Source organism: Manis pentadactyla, chromosome 6, assembly GCF_030020395.1.
Source record: "Manis pentadactyla isolate mManPen7 chromosome 6, mManPen7.hap1, whole genome shotgun sequence".
Classification (NCBI taxonomy): Eukaryota; Metazoa; Chordata; class Mammalia; order Pholidota; family Manidae; genus Manis; species Manis pentadactyla.
Genome location: NC_080024.1, coordinates 109,696,563 through 109,716,957, shown reverse-complemented (window position 1 = coordinate 109,716,957; position 20,395 = coordinate 109,696,563). Strand labels below are relative to the sequence as shown.

Here is a 20,395-nt window from a genome sequence, read left to right as displayed (position 1 = left end):
TAATTTACATTCCCACCAGCAGTGTAGGAAGTTTCCCCTTTCTCCACATCCTCACCAACAATTGTTGTTTGTCTTTTGGATGGTGGCCATCCTTACTGGTGTGAGGTGATATCTCATTGTGGTTTTAATTTGCATTTCTCTGATGATTAGCGATGTAGAGCATCTTTTCATGTGTGTGTTGGCCATCTGGATTTCTTCTTTGGAAAAGTGTCTGTTCAGATCTTTTGCCCATTTTTTAATTGGATTATTTGCTTTTTGTTTGTTGAGGTGTGTGAGCTCTTTATATATTTTGAATGTCAACCCTTTATTGGATCTGTCATTTATGAATATATTCTCCCATACTATAGGATGCCTTTTTGTTCTGTTGGTGGTGTCCTTTGTTGTACAGAAGCTTTTCAGATTGATGTAGTCCCACTTGTTCATTTTTGCTTTTGTTTCCCCTGCCTGGGGAGATATGTTCATGAAGAAGTTGCTATTTTTATGTCCAAGAGATATTTGCCAATGCTTTTTTCTAAGAGTTTTATGGTTTCATGACTTACATTCAGGTCTTTGATCCATTTTGAGTTTATTTTTCTGTATGGGGTTAGACAATGATCTAGTTTCATTGTCTTACATGTAGCTGTCCAGTTTTGCCAACACCAGCTGTTGAAGAGGCTGTCATTTCCCCATTGCATGTCCATGGCTCCTTTATTGTATATTAATTGACCATATATATTTGGGTTTATTATCTGACTCTCTCTTCTGTTCCACTGGTCTGTGGGTCTGTTCTTGTGGCAGTACCAAATTGTCCTGATTACTGTGGCTCTGTAGTAGAGCTTGAAGTTGGAGAGTGTGATTCTCCCTGCTTAATTCTTTCTTCTAAACATTGCTTTGGTTATTCTGGGTCTTTTGTGGTTCCGTATGAATTTTAGAACTATTTGTTTCAGTTTGTTGAAGAATGCTTTGGTATTTAATAGGGATTGCATTGAATCTGTGGATTGCTTTAGGCAGGATGGCCATTTTAACAATATTAATTCTTCCTAGCCAAGAGCATGGGATGAGTTTCCATTTGTTAGTGTCCTCTTTAATTTCTCTTAAGAGTGTCTTGTAGTTTTCAGGGTATAGGTCTTTCACTTCCTTGGTTAGGTTTATTTCTAGTTATTTTATTCTTTTTGATCCAATTGTGAATGGAATTGTTTTCCTGATTTCTCTTTCTGCTAGTTCATCATTAGTGTATAGGAAAGCAACAGATTCCTGTGTATTAATTTTATATCCTGCAATTTTTCTAATTCAGATAATAGTTCTAGTAGTTTTGGAGTGGAGTCTTTAGGATTTTTTATGTACAATATCATGTCATGTGCAAATAGTGACAGAATGACTTCTTCTTTACCTATTTGGATGCCTTTTATTTCTTTGGGTTGTCCGATTGCTGTGGCTAGGACCTGTATGTAGTACTATGTGGCTAGTCTGTATGTAGTACTATGTGGAATAACAGTGGTGAGAGTGGACATCCCTGTCTTGTTCCCAATCCTAGGTGAAAAGCTTTCAGCTTCTTGCTGTTAAGTATGACATTGGCTGTGGTTTTGTCATATATGACCTTTATTATGTTGAGGAACTTGCCATCTATACCCATATTGTTCAGAGTTTTTATCAAGAATTGATGTTGAATTTTTCAAATGCTTTTTCAGCATCTATGGAGATGATCATGTGGTTTTTGTCCTCCTTTTTGTTGATGTGGTGGATGATGTTGATGGATTTTCAAATGTTGTACCATCCTTGCATCCCTGAGATGATTCCCACTTGATCATGTTGATCCTCTTGATGCATTTTTGAATTCGGTTTGCTAATATTTTGTTGAGTATTTTTCCATCTATGCTCATCAGGGATATTGGTCTGTAATTTTCTTTTTTGGTAGGGTCTTTGCCTGGTTTTGGTATTAGGGTAATGTTGTTGGCTTCATAGAATGAGTTTGAGAGTATTCCCTCTTCTTCTACTTTTTGGAAAACTTTAAGGATAATGGGTATTATATCTTCTCTGTATGTCTGGTAAAATTCAACCATCAATCCATCTGGCCAGGGTTTTTTTTCTTAGGTAGTTTTTGATTACCAATTCAATTTTGTTGCTGGTAATTGGTCTGTTTAGATTTTCTGTTTCTTCTGTCAGTCTTGGAAGGTTGTATTTTTCTAAAAAGTTATCCATTTCTTCTAGGTTATCCAGCTTGTTAGCATATAGATTTTTCATAATATTCTCTAATAGTTCTTTGTATTTCTGTGGTGTCCGTCATGATTTTTCCTTCCTCATTTCTGATTCTGTTTATGTCTGTAGATTCTCTTTTTCTCTTAATAAGTCTGGCTAGGGATTTATCTATTTTGTTTATTTTCTCTTGGTTTCATTAATTTTTTCTATTGTTTTAGTCTTCTCAATTTTATTTATTTCTTCCCTGATATTTATTTTGTCCCTCCTTCTGCTGACTTTGGGCTTCATTTGTTCTTCTTTTTCCAGTTTCAATAATTGTGACTTTAGACTATTCATTTGGGATTGTTCTTCCTTCTTTAAATAGGCCTGGATTGCTATATACTTTCCTCTCAGAACTGCCTTTGCTGTGTCCCACAGAAGTTGGGGCATTGTGCTGTTGTTGTCATTTGTTTCCATGTATTACATGTTGTTAAGCCTCCATGTGTTTCTGAGCCTTTTGTTTTCTTTGTACAATTTATTTCTGGTTTTATACCCTTGTGATCTGAGAAGTTGGTTGGTAGAATTTCATTCTTTTTTAATTTGCTGATGCTCTTTTTGTGTCCATGTATGTAGTCTATTCTGGAGAATGTTCCACGTGCACTTGAGAAGAATGTGTATCCTGTTGCTTTTGCGTGTAGAGTTCTGTAGATGTCTGTTAGGTCCATCTGTTCTAATGTGTTGTTCAGTGGGTCTGTGTCCTTACTTCTTTTCTGTCTGGTTGATCTGTCCTTTGGAGTAAGTGGTGTGTTGAAGTCTCCTAAAATGAGTGCATTGCATTCTATTTCCTCCTTTAACTGTGTTAGTATTTGTTTCACATATGTCGGTGCTACTGTGTTGGGTGCATATACATTTATAATGGTTATATCCTCATGTTGGACTGACCCCTTTATCATTATGTAATGTCCTTCTTTGTCTCTTGTTCTTTCTTTGTTTTGAAGTCTATTTTCTCTAATGCAAGTACTACAACACCTGCTTTTTTCTCCCTATTGTTTGCATGAAATATCTTTTTCCATCCCTTCACTTTTAGTCTGTGTATGTCTTTGGGTTTGAGGTGCATCTCTTGGAAGCAGCATATAGAAGGGTCTTGCTTTTTTATTCATTCTATTACTCTGTGTCTTTTGATTGCTGCATTCCATCCATTTACATTTAAGGTGATTATTGACAGATATGTACTTATTCCCATTGCAGGCTTTGGATTCGTGATTACCAAATGTTCAAGGGTAGCTTCTTTACTATCTAACCATCTAATTTTAACTCTCTTATAAACACAAGCTGATGTTTCTTTATTTCTCTCCCTTATTATTCTTCCTCCTCCATTCTTTATATGTTAGGTGTTTTATTCTGCAGTCCTTTGTATTTCCTTTGACTGCTTTTGTGGATAGTTGGTTTTTTTTCTTGTCTTTGGTTAGTATTTGGTTGGTCTGCTTTCTTTGCTGTGCTTCTATTTTCTCTGGTGACATCTATTTAGCCTTAAGGGTACTTCCAGCTAGAGCAGTCCCTTTAAAATATCCTGTGGAGGTGGTTTGTGAGAGGCAAATTCCCTCAACTTTTGCTTATCTGGAAATTGTTTAACCCCTCCTTCAAATTTAAATGATTATCGTGCTGGATACAGTATTCTTGGTTCAAGGCCCTTCTGTTTCATTGCATTAAATATATCATGCCATTCTCTTCTGGCCTGTAAGGTTTCTGTTGAGAAGTCTGATGATAGCCCAGTGGCTTTTCCTTTGTACGTGATCTTTTTTCTCTCTCTGGCTGCCATTAATACCCTGTGCTTGTCTTTGATCTTTTCCATTTTAATTATTATATGTCTTGGTGTTGTCCTCCTTGGATCCCTTGTGTTGGGAGATCTGTGGGCTTCCATGGTCTGAGAGACTATTTCCTCCCTGGAAGTTTTCAGCAATTATTTCTTCAAAGACACGTTCTATCCCTTTTTCTCACTCTTTTTCTTCTGGTATCCCTATAATGTGAATATTGTCCCATTTGGATTGTTCACACAGTTGTCTTAATATCCTTTCATTCCTGGAGGTCCTTTAATCTCTCTCTGACTCAGGTTCTCTATATTCATGTTCTCTGATTTCTATTCCATTAATAGTCTCTTGCACCTCATCCATTCTGCTCTTAAGTCCTTCTATTGATTGTTTCATTTCTGTTTTATCACTCCTGACTTAATCCCTTAGCTCTTGCATATTTCTCTGCCAGTCCATCAGCATGGTTATGACTTTTATTTCGAATTCTTTTTCAGCAAGATTGGTTATATCTATCTCACCAGGCCCTCTCTCTGGGGTTGTCTGAGTGATTTTTGACTGGACCAGATTCTTCTGCCTTTTCATGGCGATAGAAGTGATCGCCAGCAGGTGGCGCATGTGTCAGCTGGGAGAACAAAGTCCCTTCCTGTTTGCTGGTTGCCTTTCCCTTCTCAGCTGTGCTGGTTACCCGCACACTGGGAGCAGTCTCTGGGATAATCTCCTGAGCTGCCATGGGCAGGGCGGCCCTTGGGATAGCCTAGGGCATTGTGGGGGGTCGCAGATGAGCCAGGTGTGTTCTCCTGCGAGAACAGTGCACTTTCCTTCCTTCCGGACCTTGCTCCACCTTTCTCTGTCTCCCATGCCTCCACGTTGAGCTGTCTTTCTTAAATATTTTGTAGAATTCACTGGTGAAGACATTTGGACCTGGACTTCTCTTTGTGGGAACATTTGTATTTACTGATTCAAGTTTTTACCCTGGTCTGTATCTATTCAGATTTTGTGTTTCTTTTGAGTTAATCTTGGTAGTTTGTTGTGTCTAGGAGAACTTGCATTTTCATCTTCTTAAAAAATTATTGGAATTATGTCCATAATACCCCTTTATGATCCTTTCATTCCATAAGGGCTATAATGCTATCCCTCTTTTGTTTTTCATTTTGGTAATTTGTATCTTCTTTTTCTTAGCATAGTTCAAAGTTTATCAATTTGGCCTTTCCAACAAACAAGATTTTGGTACTTTTCTCTATTTTCTTCTGTTTTTAATCCATTGATTTTGATGTTGATCTTCATTATTTCCTTAATTCTTCTTAATTTAGGTTTGATTTACTCTTTTGCTATCTTCTTGAGATGGAAGCTTAGATTATTGTCTTCCCTTTAATGTAAACATTTAATTGCCAATGGTTTCCCTCTGAGCACAGATTTTGGTGTTTTCCTTAAATTCATTATGCTGTATTTTTGTTTTCATTCAGTTCCAGATAATTTCTAATTTTCCATATAACTTCTTCTTTGGCCCATGGGTTATTCAGAAATGTGTTAATTTCCAAATATTTGGGGATTTCTCAGATTTTTTTCTGTTGATTTTGTAAATTAATTCCATTGTAGAACATTTTGAGTATGTTTTCAGTCATTTTAACATGTATAGACTTGTGTACATCTGACACCAATATAGTATTACTATCAACCATATTCTAATAAAAAATAAAGATTTATTGAGTCTTGTGGCTTGCTATATGATCTATCCTAGACCATGTTTTGTTTGTGCTTGAAAAAAATATGTATTCTACTGTTGTTGGATGGATTTTCCACATATCTCAAATATTTCAAGTTGGTTGATAGTGTCACTCAGGTCTTTTATACCCTTGTTGACTTTCTTTCTTGTTCTATCAATTGCTGAAGGAGAATTTTGAAACATCCAACTATGCAGAATTGTCCATCTCTCCTTTCAGTTCCAATGATTCTTGTTTTACATGAACTAGAATTTCCTTTCCTTTTATGGTTAAATAATATTCTACTGCATAGAAGTCCACATTTTATTTACCCATTCATCTCCCAATGGATACTTGGGTTACTTCTGCCTTTTGGCCATTGAGAATACTACTACTGTGAACATGTATGTACAAGTATCTCTGAGCCCCTAATTTCAATTATTTTGGGTATATACTTAGAAATGGAATTGCTGGATCAAAAGGTAATTCTACTTCATATTTTGAGGAACCATCATACTGTTTTCCATAGCAGAAGCACCATTTTATATTCCCTCCAACCATGTGTTTTTGAACTCACAGCACATTATCAAGTCCATTCACTCTCACAGCAAAGCTGGCAGGTTTTTGGCTAGCCCCACCCACACTAGTTAAACTACCATTCTGGGGCAACAGGGCAGTATAGAAGGTGGCTCTGGGAAGAAGGTCATGGACATCTACTATTCCTACTGAAATTTCTGGCAGTTTCTCAAGAACAAATGTTTCTCAACAAAGATGTATTTGATTTCCAGTGCCCTGAAATCTTTGCTTTTGACAATTTTGCCTAGTTTTATACTTGTATGCAGAGGAATTGTTGACTGTGTCACATAGCCATAGCTGAAAGTCTCTTCCAGTTTAGTTTATAAGGAACCTGTATTAGTGAGGACCTTCCAATATCATGTAAAAGAAATCCAACTGAATTAGTTAGGACTTTTAGAATTTTTAGTCTTAGAATCCCCCCTGCTCCTCCACCCCTCCACCCCCATACACACTGGCTGAAAATGTGCAGGACATTTATGGCTCACAATTCTGAAGTCTATAGGATGGTCTGCAGGATAGGCCAAGCAGGTAGTGCAGCTCCAGTGATGCCACCAAACAGAAGGTTCTTCCCCTTTCCAGCACTCATTGGACAGTACTGACATCATCTTCAGATTGTGCTAGTGCCTTTCCCCTATATCCTATCCCTCCAGGTTTTCCCCTTATAGAAGCAAAATAGTTGCCACATTCCCAGACCTCCATGATACCAGGAGAGCCAGGATGCTGCAGTTTACTAGAAGCCCCAACTCAAGACTCTGTGGCGCTCATAGGCTTTGAATGGATCACATGACCATCTCTAGAACTCTCAGCCACCAGAGGGAATTGGTTATGCTGCATGGCTTAAATGGGAGAACGAATGCCTGGAAGGCAACCAACAAATCTGTTCCACAACCATACAAATTAGCCCCATGTAATAATAAATAACTGTATTGGCTCACCCAGTTAGGCTCACATGCTCAAAGCATTTAAGGAAGAACTATACAAACCTTGGCCTCTGAAACTGAAACCACAGTCTTCATGGTCAGGTTTAGGTTTCTCTCCATACCCCCACCCCCATTTTTGGCCTCATTCTTGCTACTGAAGAGACTCTTTATATTAACATGGTCATCAGCAGTAAAATAAAAAAAACTCCTCTCCCCCTTCCTTCTGTCTGTCCATATGGCAATCTCAACCAAGGGCTTAATATGCCCAGCTTGGGTCAGTGCCTCGGCATTGGCTCATCAGTCTTCTGAAGCCTAGTACTGTAATTGGCATAGTAACATGTCCAACCCACTGGTCAAGAGGACACTGTTCTGCTGTCAAGAGGGTCAGTAAAAAAGCTTTTCAAGCAGTCAGAAAACAAAGGCTACCACAGACCACCTTGTTTTTTAAATTGTGAGAGGGTCTTGAATGTCTGGCCGAGGGGATGAACTTTACAGAGTAGGAAATGCAGAGTACAGGGGAGAAACCTACTGTCAGATTTGAGAAAAGCTGATCTGGGAGGTAGAGTGCATCTTGGATTACAGAGGTTAATTTACACATGTAATTAAGTTCTGAAGAGAGAATAGCACTTAGAAATGGAAGTGGTTACGAAGGACCATTCATTACAAAATAGAGTGCCAAATTTTATGAAGGAACACTTTGAAAGAGCCGATTTCCAGCCATGCAATAACAGCACGATTCTTCCAAACTTTGTCAAGGAATTCTGGAGGAGTTCTAACACAGCTGTTCCTTTGTAAATGATGAGCCAAAGAGGGAAGTGATAAGACAGCTGACCCACTGCCCCCAAGAACCAAAGGCTGGCCCTTATCAACACCCATTTAGGAATTCTGAGGAGGGTCCTGATGCAGTTCTACACCCGTTAATCCTCAGAGGCCCACGGTGCTCTCTTTTATCAACCCTCCGCTCCCCCCTCCCACCCCGCTCCCCTCAAGAGTCCCCACCAAGCCCAAGGTCGGGCAGATGCCACCACCCAGCAGCAGGCTGGGCCGGCCTCCGAAGCTGGTTTAACTGGTTAGGACGACTGAAGCCCGCAGGCACAAAAGGTGTGCGTTTCGGAAGATGAGGAACAGGCTGGCCAGGCCGTGGAAAAGACTATGTCAGCACCACCACTGGTGCAGCCCCAAAGTCGTCCTCACCGACACTCGACCGCGGTAGGATTACGTCCCACCCAGTCCCCCAAGACCAGGAATTGCGCAGGCGCCCGCTGGGCACTAGCGCGGCGCGTTCTCTCGCGCGCTCCCTCAGTCGCCTCAGCGATCCCCTCGGCCGAGAGAAGAGCGGTGCTTCCTGGGTGTTGTAGTGTGTTTTTCGACAACGGGCCCTCAAGTAGAAAGGACGGTGCGTTTCCGAGAACTACGTCTCCCAGCGTGCTCCACGCGAGGGCGAAGGGCGTTTGCCCTTGTCGGCCTTAGCCGTCAAGCGCAGAGAGCAGGACCCGGGAAGTGGGCTGCGGCGGGAGGAGGGAATGCGCGTGCGCGCTGGGCCGGCTCGTCCAGTTCTGTCCCAATCATTGTAAACAGGCGGAGGCTGGGGCGGGGTAGGAATGGGGCGCTCGAGGCCGTCCAGGGGTGCAGCGCAGGCGGCGGCTGCGGTGGGTGCGGCGGCAGTGTGAGCGCGAGACGACGGGGGCGGGCGGTCGCGCGGCGGCAGGTACAGGTCAGTAGCGGGCAGCGGCGGCATGCAGGGGTCGTGGCGGATCCCCCGCGTGCCGGGGAGCCCTCTCCGCACCACCTCGCAGCCTTGTCTGTCAGGCGGCGTGCGGGGCTGGAGTTGGGGGAGTGGGGGGCGTGGCTGCGCCTAGTGCGGTTCCTGCCTGTAGGCATTTCCCCAGTTCTCGCCCCCTTGTTGGCCGTTCCTCCCACTTGCCGGCCGGGCCTTGCTCAGCACCTCTGCGTTTGTGACTTGGTGCTCTCGGGGTCTGGAGGAGAGTCAGGAACCGAGCCCTTCCCCCCTTGAGTCGGCCAGGCCTTAGGGCAGCTCTTGGGCACACTGGAACGGAGAGAGGGCACTCAGTCTTTTATGTAATCACACTATTTTTATGCATCCGGAATATTGCCCCGTCTCCAGTGCTTTCTAGTGACTAGGAAAAGGTTCATGGTCCCAACCGCTGGCGTGGAAGCAGTGGGGCTCCTGTGGGCGCTGCGGTCCTTAGTTCAGGTTTTAGTGCGAGTATACGGACAGATGTGTTGATGAGAATTCTTTTTGCAACTCATTTTCAAGTCTGCTCGTACCGAAATGCTCTTACTGAGGTCTTTTTTTTTTTGATTTATCGTTGTGAGTGAAACAGGTTTTACAAACTATTCCACACCTCGGTCTCATCTGAAGTAATTACGCAGTTTCAAGTTTTGGTATTCATTATTGCAGAGCCTCCCTCTTTACCAAGCAGCCTGTCCACCTTAAGGCCTAATAGACTTCTGGAAGATAATAAAAAATTAATTCAAGATAATTTGAATGTGCATGAAAAGAAGTATAGTCGCTTGAACATTGCGTGAATACCCCATCTCACCTCATTAGGAAAGCTTTCTCTTAATTATTGTTTAGTGGAGTGGGCAAGTTCAAATACTTCAGCACTTTGGGTAGCATTCCATCATTCTTAGCAGTTATTTACAAAAATATTTCAGTGGTGGTAAGGAACAGGCCTACTTTTGGTTTGGTGATTATGGAGGCAGCACTTCTAAATGAATAAATGGAACCATGAATGAGAAAGGTAACCTCACTTTCTGCTTTTTGAATTACCTTGATGATTTGTTAATTCTTTTCAGATATCTTCCCGAAAATGAGTAATTGCTTTAAGCTGTACTGGTAGTCGGAGAGGTGGGAAGTTAGTAGAATGGTTCCCACTTTTCAAAGTGACCCATAGGTTTAATTAAGCTGAGTTGGCTAGTTTAACAGTAACCATTGAGGAGTAATTTTTTAAACAAAGTACCTTGAAGCAATGTGACATAACTTAATTTACTATTCTCAAAACAGTATTTCTTATTTTAGATTTTCAGGGACCATTTCTCCCCTAATTTAGAAATCAGAAAATGCACATTTACTTTAATTTGTACAGTTGTATTTGTGTACCTGTTTACTTTGCAAGGAGAGACTGGGTCCAGAATGTAACCCCAAAGTATGTTCTTTCTTTTTTTTTAAAGAAAATCCTTAATAGAAACTTATGATAGTATCTGTGGTAGGAGTAAGGAAAAATGCAGATGATTTAATATAAAGGAATTACTGTGTAGTACGTACTCTGCCACGTGAAGAGGACTTACGTATGGATAGGACAGTGCCCCTGCCTTCAGGGTGGTAAAACTTTATCTCTTACTTGAAATGTCAACAAGCACAATCTGTTTTTAAGATTGCTCTTGTTGCAGAAAGTATGTGGGGGTGGGTGCAGTGGGTGCACAAAGGAGATAAAAATCAGTTCCGTCAGGGAAAGAGGGAGAGATTGAGTAAGGGGGCAGTAGTAAGGAAAAGGTAGGTATAGGAAGGGTTGAAAACAGTAAGTATACAGGCTTAAAAAGGATGGGCATTTTGGTAGAAGGAACAGTGTGAGCAAAACATGGGAGTCTAAACTTACACAGGGAGTTGTAAGGTTTGCAAGTATAGCCAGCAAGGATGTAGGGTGGTGGAAAGACATGAAATTGGAGAGGTAGGCAGAGACCAAATTATGGGTAGTCTTGTATACAGTCAAAGTAACTTCGACTTTATCTTGTAAACATAAAAGTCATTGAGACAGGATAAAGATGAGGGGCCTAAACCAGCTAAACCCATTTCAACTCTCTGTTGTGTATCAAGCATTATATTAGGTACTTTATGTTCTTTAACTTAAAAAAAGTTTAGGCATGACTGAGGCAGAAAATGAGGGAAAGGAAGTTAAGGCAGAGGGAAGGTTGGACATGATGGGTCAGAGAGAACCTGGAACACTAAGAATGGGAAGTTCTGTACAGCTGGTGCACTGGCTTTAAGTTGTTAAGTAGTAGATGATGAGGCTACACAGGTAGGTCCCTGCCATTCTAAGTATTCTAGAGTGTTTTCTCTAGGGATATAATAGATTTTATGTATTTTAATTTAATCCAGGGTCATGATCAGGTTTTCATTTTAGAAAGATCATTCTGCTATTGTAGAGTATAGATTTCAGAAGGGATGGTGGGGAGATAAGAGAGGATGCAGAAAGACTGTTAAGAATTTTTGTAGTAATTGAGGTAACAGATGTGGCCCTAAACTAAGGTAGTGTCAATGGAGATAGAGAGGAGTAGGTTAATAGCACAAATATTTAGAAGATAGAATTCATAGGATTCAGTAATAGATTTGGGGAGTGAGAGAGAAAGTAGGATAAGATGACTTGGATTTTAACTTGGGTCATTGAATGCACAATGGTAAAGTATACTGAGAGAAATTCAGGAAGAGGAGCAGATTTGGGAAGAAACAATATTTAGCTTTTGGATATGTTGAGGGGGAGTCAAATATAAAATATGCAGGTGGAAATCTGCTACAGAATTTAGTGCGTGGTGTTTGGAATACAGGAGGGAGGTCTTGATATGAGAGTTACCAGGCTGTTAATGGGTGGTAGCCAAAACCTTTGATTTAAGTAAGATCACATAGGAAGAGTTTATTGATGGAGGGTTAAGTAGCTCTGGTAATAGGCCATGGAGAACAGTAACATTTAAAGCCAGATAGAGGAAGAACTGGATAGGGAAATTCCAAAGTGTTTAGAGCTGTAGAGAAATCATGAAAAAATGTCATAGAAACCCAAATGGGATCATTTCAGAAAGAAGCTATACTTAGCTATACAGCTGACTCTCCAGAAAAATAAAAATAAAAAAGGGAAGCTGTACTTAAAGTGCTTTGAGAACTTGATATTAGGAGGAACAAGGATTATTAGAAGTCTAATGAACTTGACAACTAAGTGAGGTTTTGTAGCAGTCTACTTAACGCTACCATTTGGGGAAGGAGCTAGGTTTCAGTGAACTGGAGTTAATAGGAGATCAGGGAGTGGAGAAATCAAATGTAGATTATTTTAATAATAAGCAAGTCTTAGATATGAAGGGAAGAATGGAAAGAAGAGTTAGCAGAGGGGTAATAAAGGAATAAGGGAGGGATATATAACGTGGCAAAGACTTGAGCCTATATTTTTCTTATATAACAGCTTTATTGAGATACAACTTACGTACATAAAATTCATCCTTCTGAGGTGTACATTTCAGTAGTTTCTAGCATATTTAGAGTTGTGCAACCATCTCCACAATCAATTTTAGAACATTTTCTTTACCCCAAAAAAGAAACCACCTACTCATAGTCAGTCACCTTTCCTCCTGTTCCCACCCACTAGCAACCACTACTCTACTAGCAACCATGGATTTGCCTATTCTGGACTGTCATATAATTGAAATCGTATATGATCATTTGTGACTAACTTCCTTTACTCAGTATAACGTTTTCAGGGTTCAACCATACTGTAGCACATATCAGGACTTCGCTTCTTTTTATTGTTGAATACTGTTCTATTGTTTTGTCATACTATGTTTTAGTTATCCATTCATCAGTTGATAAACATTTAAGTTGTTTTTACTTTATGATTCTTATGAATAATGCTGGTACAAAAATTCATGTGCAGGTTTTTGCATGAATGTATTTTCATTGCTTCTGGGTATATACCTAGGAATACAATTGCTGGATCATATGATTAACATTTTAAACATAAAATGGAACTGCCAAACTGTTTCCCAAAGCAGCTACACCTTTTCACTATCCAGCATAAGGATTTTAATTTCTCCACTTTTATACCATCACTTTTTATTTTCTGGTTGTTAAAATTTTAGAAATCCTAGTGGGTGTGAATGTTACCTCATTGTTGGTTTTATTTGATGATGTGCTTGTTTTGACTGTTTGTATATAGTTTTTGGAGAAACAGCTATTCAAGTCCTGTACCCATTTTATAATTGGATTGTTTGTTTTTGTTGAGTTGCCAGAGTTCCTTCATATATTCTGAATGGTAACCCTTATCAGATAGGTGATCTGGTATTTTCTTTGACTCTGTAGGTTGTCTTTTTATTTTCTTATATATAATGCCCTCTAATGTACACAAGTTTTTAATTTTTTCTTTCTGTTTTTCACAATTTTGGTATCATATCTAAGTATACCCATTGCCAAATTTAAGGACAAGAAGATTTATGCTGTGCTTTCTTCTAAGAGTTTTATGGTTTTAATCTTTATGTTTAGGTATTGATTCATTTTGAGTGAATTCTTGTATATGGTCTGAGATAAGTCCATTTTCTTGCATGTGGAAATCCAAATGACTCATCCTCATCTGTTTAAGAGACCATTCTTTCCACATTGAAAATTCTTGACATTCTTGTTGACAGTCAGTTGGCCACAGATGTTTGGGTTTATTTCTGCACTCTTAACTGGATCACTTTGGTCTATATGTCTATACTAATGCCAATACTATTCTAGTTTTGTAGTACCTTTTGAAGCCTGGAAGTGTGAGTCTTCCAACTTTTTTTTTCCATTATTTTTTTGTGACTGCTCAAGACCCATTGCATTTTCATACTAAACTGAGGATCAGATTTTCCATTTCTTCAAAAAAGACTTGAAATTTTGATAGGGTTTGCATTGAATCTATAGATTGCTTTGAGATACAGCAATACTTTCCTGTCTTAACACTACTAAGTCTTCTAATCCATTAGCAAGGAGTGTTTTTTCTATTTATTTAGGTCTTTAAAATTTTTTCTTAGCATTGTTTTGGAGTTACTGGTGTATAAGTCATTCATCTCCTTGGTTACATTTCTTCCTATTCTTTTGGATGCTATTGCAAATGGACTTTTTAAAAAATTTCACTTTTGGAATGTTCATTGTTAGTATGTAGATACACAATTTATTTTCTGTCTTCCACTTTTGTTTGTAAATTTGCTAAACTCATTATTAGCTCCAATAGTTTTTTTCTCTTTATTTTTTAAATTGAAGTATTGTTGATATACAGTCTTATATTAGGTTCAAGTATATAACACGGTGGTTCAACAATTACCCATATTAAATCCTCACCCCCACTAGTGTAGGTAATATCTGTCAACATAGGAAGATGTTACAGAATCACTGACTATATTCTCCATGCTGCACTACTGTCCCTGTGACTGACTTATATTATGATTAAGAATTTTTCTGTCCCTTTATCCCCTTCATTCTCCCTATACACCCACCTCAGCCCCTCCCCCAAGGTAACCACCAGTTACTTCTCAGTGTCTATGAGTCTACCGATATTTTCTTCATTTTGTTTTGTTTTGTTTTGTTTTTGTATTCCACAAGTAAGTGGAATCATATGGTATATGTCTTTCTCTGCCTCGCTTATTTCACTCAGCATAACACCCTCTAGGTCCATTCATGTTGCCCCAAATGGCAGGATTTCTTTTTTTTTTGATGGCTAATAACATTCCATGTGTACATGTACCACATCTTTATCCATTCCTCTATTGATGGACACTTTGGTTGCTTTCATATCTTGGCTATTGTAAATAATGTGGCAGTAAACATGGGGGTGCATATATCTTTTTGAATCAGGGATTTTGTTTTCTTCAGGTAAATTCATAGAAGTGGTGTTACTGGGTCATATGGTATTTCTATTTTTAGTTTTTTGAGGCACCTCCTTACTGCTTTCTACAGTGGCTGCACTATTTGACATTTCCACTAATAGTATATAAGGGGTCCCATTTCTCCACATCCTTGCCAACACTTGTTATTTCTTATATTTTTGGGTAGTGGCCATTCTAACTGGTGTGAGGTGGTATCTCATTGTTTTTGATTTGCATTTCCCTGATGATTAGAAACATGGAGCATCTTTTGATGGGTCTGTTGACCATCTGTATTTCTTTGGAGAAATGTCTGTTCAGGTTCTCCACCAATTTTTAATTGGGTTATTTGTTTTCTTGGTGTTGAGGCACATGAGTTCTTTATGTATTTTGGATGTTAAGCCCTTATCAGATAAATTGTTTATGAATATATTCTCCCATACTGTAGGATGCCTTTTTTGTTCTGCTGATAGTGTCCATCACTGTACAGAAGCTTTTTAATTTGATGTAGTCCCCCTTGTTCATTTTTTATTTTGTTTCCCTTTCCAGAGGAGATGTGTCCAGGAAAAAATTGCTTGTGCTTATGTTCGAGAGATTTTTGCCTATGTTTTCTCCTAAGAGTTTTATGTTTTCATGTCTTACATTTAGGTCTTTTATCCATTTTGAGTTTACTTCTGTGTATGGAGTTAGACAGTAATCCAGTTTCATTTTCTTGCATGTAGCTGTCCAGTTTTCCCAACACCAGTTATTGAAGAGATTATCTTTTTCCCAGTGTATATTCATGGCTCCTTTATCATATGTTAATTGATCATATATGTGTGGGTTTGTTTTTGGGCTCTCTGTTCTGTTCCATTGATCTATAGGTCTGTTCTTGTACCAGTACCATACTGTTCTGATTACTGTAGCTTTGTAGTATAGTTTGAAGTCTGTGAGCATAATACTGCCAGCTTTGTTCTTTTTTCTTAGGATGGCTTTGTCTATTTGGGGTCTTTTGTTGTTCCATATGAATTTTAGGATTATTTGTTCTACTTCATTGAAAACAGCCATTGGCATTTTGATATGGATTGCACTGAATCTGTAAATTGCTTTGGGCAGGATGGCCATTTTGACAATATTAATTCTTCCTGTCCATGAGCATGGGATAGATTTCTGCTTATTTGTGTCGTCCTTAATCAGTGTCAATTTTTTGTGAGACATTATTTTTTTGTGTTGTAAAATTTTATTAGAATAATTCATAAGGATAGTTTAAGAAATAAAATACAACTTGTACAGCAATACTACAGCAGGCCTGAGACTGCTGTTCCCAAGGTTGGCCCTTGGCTGGTAAAGTTCCCCACTGTATATAAAACTTTTCATAAATGATAAGAGTGGCTCATTGTGCCTCAACTATTTGTAAAGGAGGGTCGTTTATGCTGAATATCTGCTTTCTTTCTGGGAGTCTGGAATTTTGGTACCTGCTAGGCAGAGGGTGCCTATATGATCAGGATCTATAAAGACCTTAGGCTCTGAGTCTAAGGAACTGCCCAGCACACACTACTTCATTACTGTGGCTGGAAGACTTCAGTTTGCCCCGGTGTTTCCACTCGGGCAGTCTTGGAAGCTTGTGCCTAGTTTCCTTTGACTTCACCTCATATGCCTTTTCCTTTGCTGTTTTGCTCTGTATCCTTTCACTGTAAAAATTCTTAGCAATGAGTTTGTATGCTGAGTTTTGAGTACTTCTGGTGAGTCACTGATCCAGTGGGTGGCCCTGGGGACCCCCCACACAGTATACTGAAAGACTTCCAGTAGAAAATGCTATTCTCTGCCTCTTCTTGCATCCCTTCCGGACTTAGTTGGGTTTTTCTTAGCTATTTTTATTGGTATTTATTTCCTTATTTATAAATAATAAACTGCTGTTTCTTAAGATACCAGTTTTAAGCATTGTCCATTCAGTAGGCATTAAGGTAGGTGAGGATTTAGGTCTTACATCATTACCTGAGTTTTCTGCCCTCAGGCCTCTTACTATAATTGTGCCTGTCACATGTTTGATTAAATCAGTATTCATTGTTTTCAATGTGATGATTAGACAAATATTGTGTAGTGCTGAGCCAGGCAGCGACTGCAATTTCATTTTCTCATCTATCTTTTTCTTTTTCTTAGAGTCAATGGTCATGTCTTTTTTTTTTATTAAGGTATCATTGATATACACTCTTATGAAGGTTTCACATGAACAACATTGTGGTTACTACATTCACCCATATTATCAAGTCCACCCCACACCCCATTGCAGTCACTGTCCATCAGCATAGTAAGATGCCACAGAAACACTACTTGTCTTCTCTGTGCTGTACTGCCTTCCCTGTGACACCGCCCCCCAACCATGTGTGCCAATCATAACACCCCTCATTCCCTTTCTTCCTCCCTCCGCACCCACTATCCCTAACCCTTCTACTTTAGTAACCGCTAGTCCCTTCTTGGAGTCTGTGAGTCTTCTGATGTTATGTTCCTTCAGTTTTGCTTCATTGTTATACTTTACAAATGAAGGACATCATTTGATACTTGTCTTTCTCTGCCTGGCTTATTTCCCTGAGTATAATACCCTCTAGCTCCATCCATGTTGTTGAAAATGGTAGGATTTGTTTTCTTCTTATGGCTGAATAATATTGCATTGTGTGTATGTACCACCTCTTCTTTATCCATTCATCTACTGATGGACACTTAAGTTGCTTCTATATCTTGGCTATGTAAATAGTGCTACAATAAACATAGGGGTGCATATGTGTTTTTGAATCTGAGATCTGGTTTTCTTTGGGTAAATTCCTAGAAGTAGAATTCCTGGGTCAAACGGTATTTCTATTTTTAGATTTTCGAGGAACCTTCATATTGCTTTCCACAATGGTGAAATAATTTACATTACAGCCAACAGTGTAGGAGGGTTCCCCTTTCTCCGCATCCTTGCCAACACTTGTTGTTCATTGTCTTTTGGATGTTAGCCATTCTAACTGGTGTGAGGTGATATCTCATTGTGGTTTTAATTTGTATTAACCTGATAATTAACAATGTGGAGCATCTTTTCATGTGTCTGTTGGCCATCTGAATTTCTTCTTAGGAGAACTGTCTCTTCATATCCTCTGCCCATTTGTTAATCGGGTTATTTGTTTTTTGGGTGTTGAGGCATGTGAGTTCTTTATATATTTTGGATGTTAACCCCTTATTGGATAAGTCGTTTAAGAATATATTCTCCCTTTTTGTTCTACTGATGGTGTCCTTTGCTGTACAGAAGCTTTTTAGTTTGATGTAATCCCATTTGTTCATTTTTGCTTTTGTTTCCCTTGCCCAAGGAGGTATGTTCATGAAAAAGTTGCTCATGTTTATATTCAAGAGAGTTTGCCTATATTTTCTTTTAAGAATTTTATGGTTTCATTATTTACATTCAGGTCTTTGATCCATTTCGAGTTTTCTTTTGTGTGTGGAGTTAGACAGTAATCTTCTTACATATAGCTGTCCAGTTTTGCCAACACCAGTTGTTAAGAGGCTGTCATTTCTCCATTGTATATCCGTGGCTCCTTTATCATATATTAATTGGCCATATATGTGTGGGTTTATATGTGAACTCTCTATTCTATTCCACTGACTTATGGATCTGTTCTTGTGCCAGTAACAAATTGTCTTGATTATTGTGACTTTGTAGTAGAGTTTGAAGTTGGGAAGCGTAATACCCCCACCCCCCGCCTGGTTTTATTCTTCCTTCTCAGGATTGTTTTGGCTATTTGTGGTCTTTTGTGGTTTCATATGAATTTTTGAACTATTTGTTCCAGTTTGTTGAAGAATGCTGTCAGTATTTTGATAGGGATTGCATTGAATCTGTGAATTGCTTTAGGCAGGATGGCCATTTTGACAATATTAATTCTTCATAACCATGAGCCCTGGGATATATTTCCATTTATTGGTGTCTTCTTTAATTTTTCTCAAGAGTGTCTTATACTTCTCAGGGTATAGGTCTTTCACTTCCTTGGTTTATTCTTAGGTATTTTTTTCTTTTTGATGCAATTGTGAATGGAATTGTGTTTCTGATTTCTTTCTGCTAGTTCATCATTAGTGTATAGGAATGCAACAGATTTCTGTGTATTAATTTTATATTCTGCAACTTTGCCGAATTCAGATATTAGTCAGGGTTTTTTATGTACAGTATCATGTCATCTGCAAACAGTGACAGTTTAACTTGTTACTTGCCGGTCTGCATGCCTTTCATTTCTTTGTGTTGTCTGATTGCTGTGGCTGAGACCTCCAGAACTCTGTTGAATAAAAGTGGGGAGAGTGGGCATCCTTGTCTTGTTCCTGATCTTAAAGGGAAAGTTTTCAGCTTCTCACTGTTAAGTATGATTTTGGCTGTGGGTTTGTCATAAATAGCCTTTATTATGTTGAGATGCTTGCCCTTTATACCCATTTTGTTGAGAGTTTTTATCATGAACGGATGTTGAAGTTTGTTGAATGCTTTTTCAGCATTTATAGAGATGATCATGTGATTTTAGTCATTCTTTTTGTTGATGTAGTGGATGTTGTTGATGTATTTTCAAATATTGTACCATCCTTTCATCCATGGAATAAATCCCTCTTGGTCATGATGTATGGTCTTTTTGATTTATTTTTGAATTTGGTGTGCTCATATTTTGTTGAGTGTTTTTGCATTTATGTTCATGAGGGATATTGGTCTGTAATTTTCCTTTTTTGTGGTGTCTTTGCTTGGTTTTGATATTAGAATGATGCTGGCCTCATAGAATGAGTTTGGAAGTATTCCCTCCTCTTCTACTTTTTGGAAAACTTTAAGGAGAATGGGTATTATTTCTTCTCTAAGTGTCTGATGAAATTCAGTGGTGAAGCCATCTGGTATGGGATTTTTGTTCTTGGGTAGATTTTGATTACCAATTCAATTTCATTGCTGGTAATTGGTCTGTTCAGATTTTCTGTTTCTTCCTGTGTCAGTCTTGGAAGGTTGTATTTTTCTAGAAAGCTGTCTGTTTCTTCTAGATTATCAAATTCATTAGCATATAATTTTTCTTGCTATTCTCTATTAATTCTTTGTATTTCTGTGGTATCTGTAGTGATTTTTCCTTTCTCATTTCTGATTCTGTTTATGTGTGTAGACTCTCTTATTTTCTTGATAAGTCTGGCTTGGGGTTTATCTGTTTTGTTTGTTTTCTCAAAGAACCAGCTCTTGGTTTCATTAATTCTCTCTATTGTTTTTTTATTCCTCCCAATTTTATATATTTGTCCTTTTGTTGTTATTATGTCCCTCCCTGTAGTGACATTGGGCCTCATTTGTTCTTCTTTTTCCAGTTTCATTAATTGTGAAGTTAGACTGTTCATTTGGGATTGTTCTTTTTTGAGATAGGCCTGAATTGCTGTATATTTTCCTCTTAGAAGGGCCTTTGCTGCATCCCACAGAAGTTGTGGCATTGAGCTGTTGTTTTCATTTGTCTCCATATATTGCTTGATCTCTGTTTTAATTTGTCATTATCCATTAAGAACTAAGGAGCATGTTGTAAAGCCTCCATGCTTTTATGGGCCTTTTTGTTTTCTTTACACAATTTATTTCTAGTTTCATACCTTTGTGATCTGAGAAGTTGGTTAGTACAATTTCAGTCTTTTTGAA

At 38.7% G+C, this 20,395-nt stretch overlaps 1 protein-coding gene across 1 annotated transcript in view; it reads left to right on the top strand.

The window, feature by feature from the left end:
* The first annotated feature begins 8,718 nt into the window (after positions 1–8,718).
* RALBP1 (ralA binding protein 1) overlaps positions 8,719–20,395 on the top strand; it is a 60,322-nt gene continuing 48,645 nt past the window's right edge. Inside the window, exon 1 of the mRNA XM_036880697.2 lies at positions 8,719–8,872. The gene's annotated coding sequence lies outside the window, so the exon portion shown is untranslated. The remainder of the gene's footprint in view (positions 8,873–20,395) is intronic.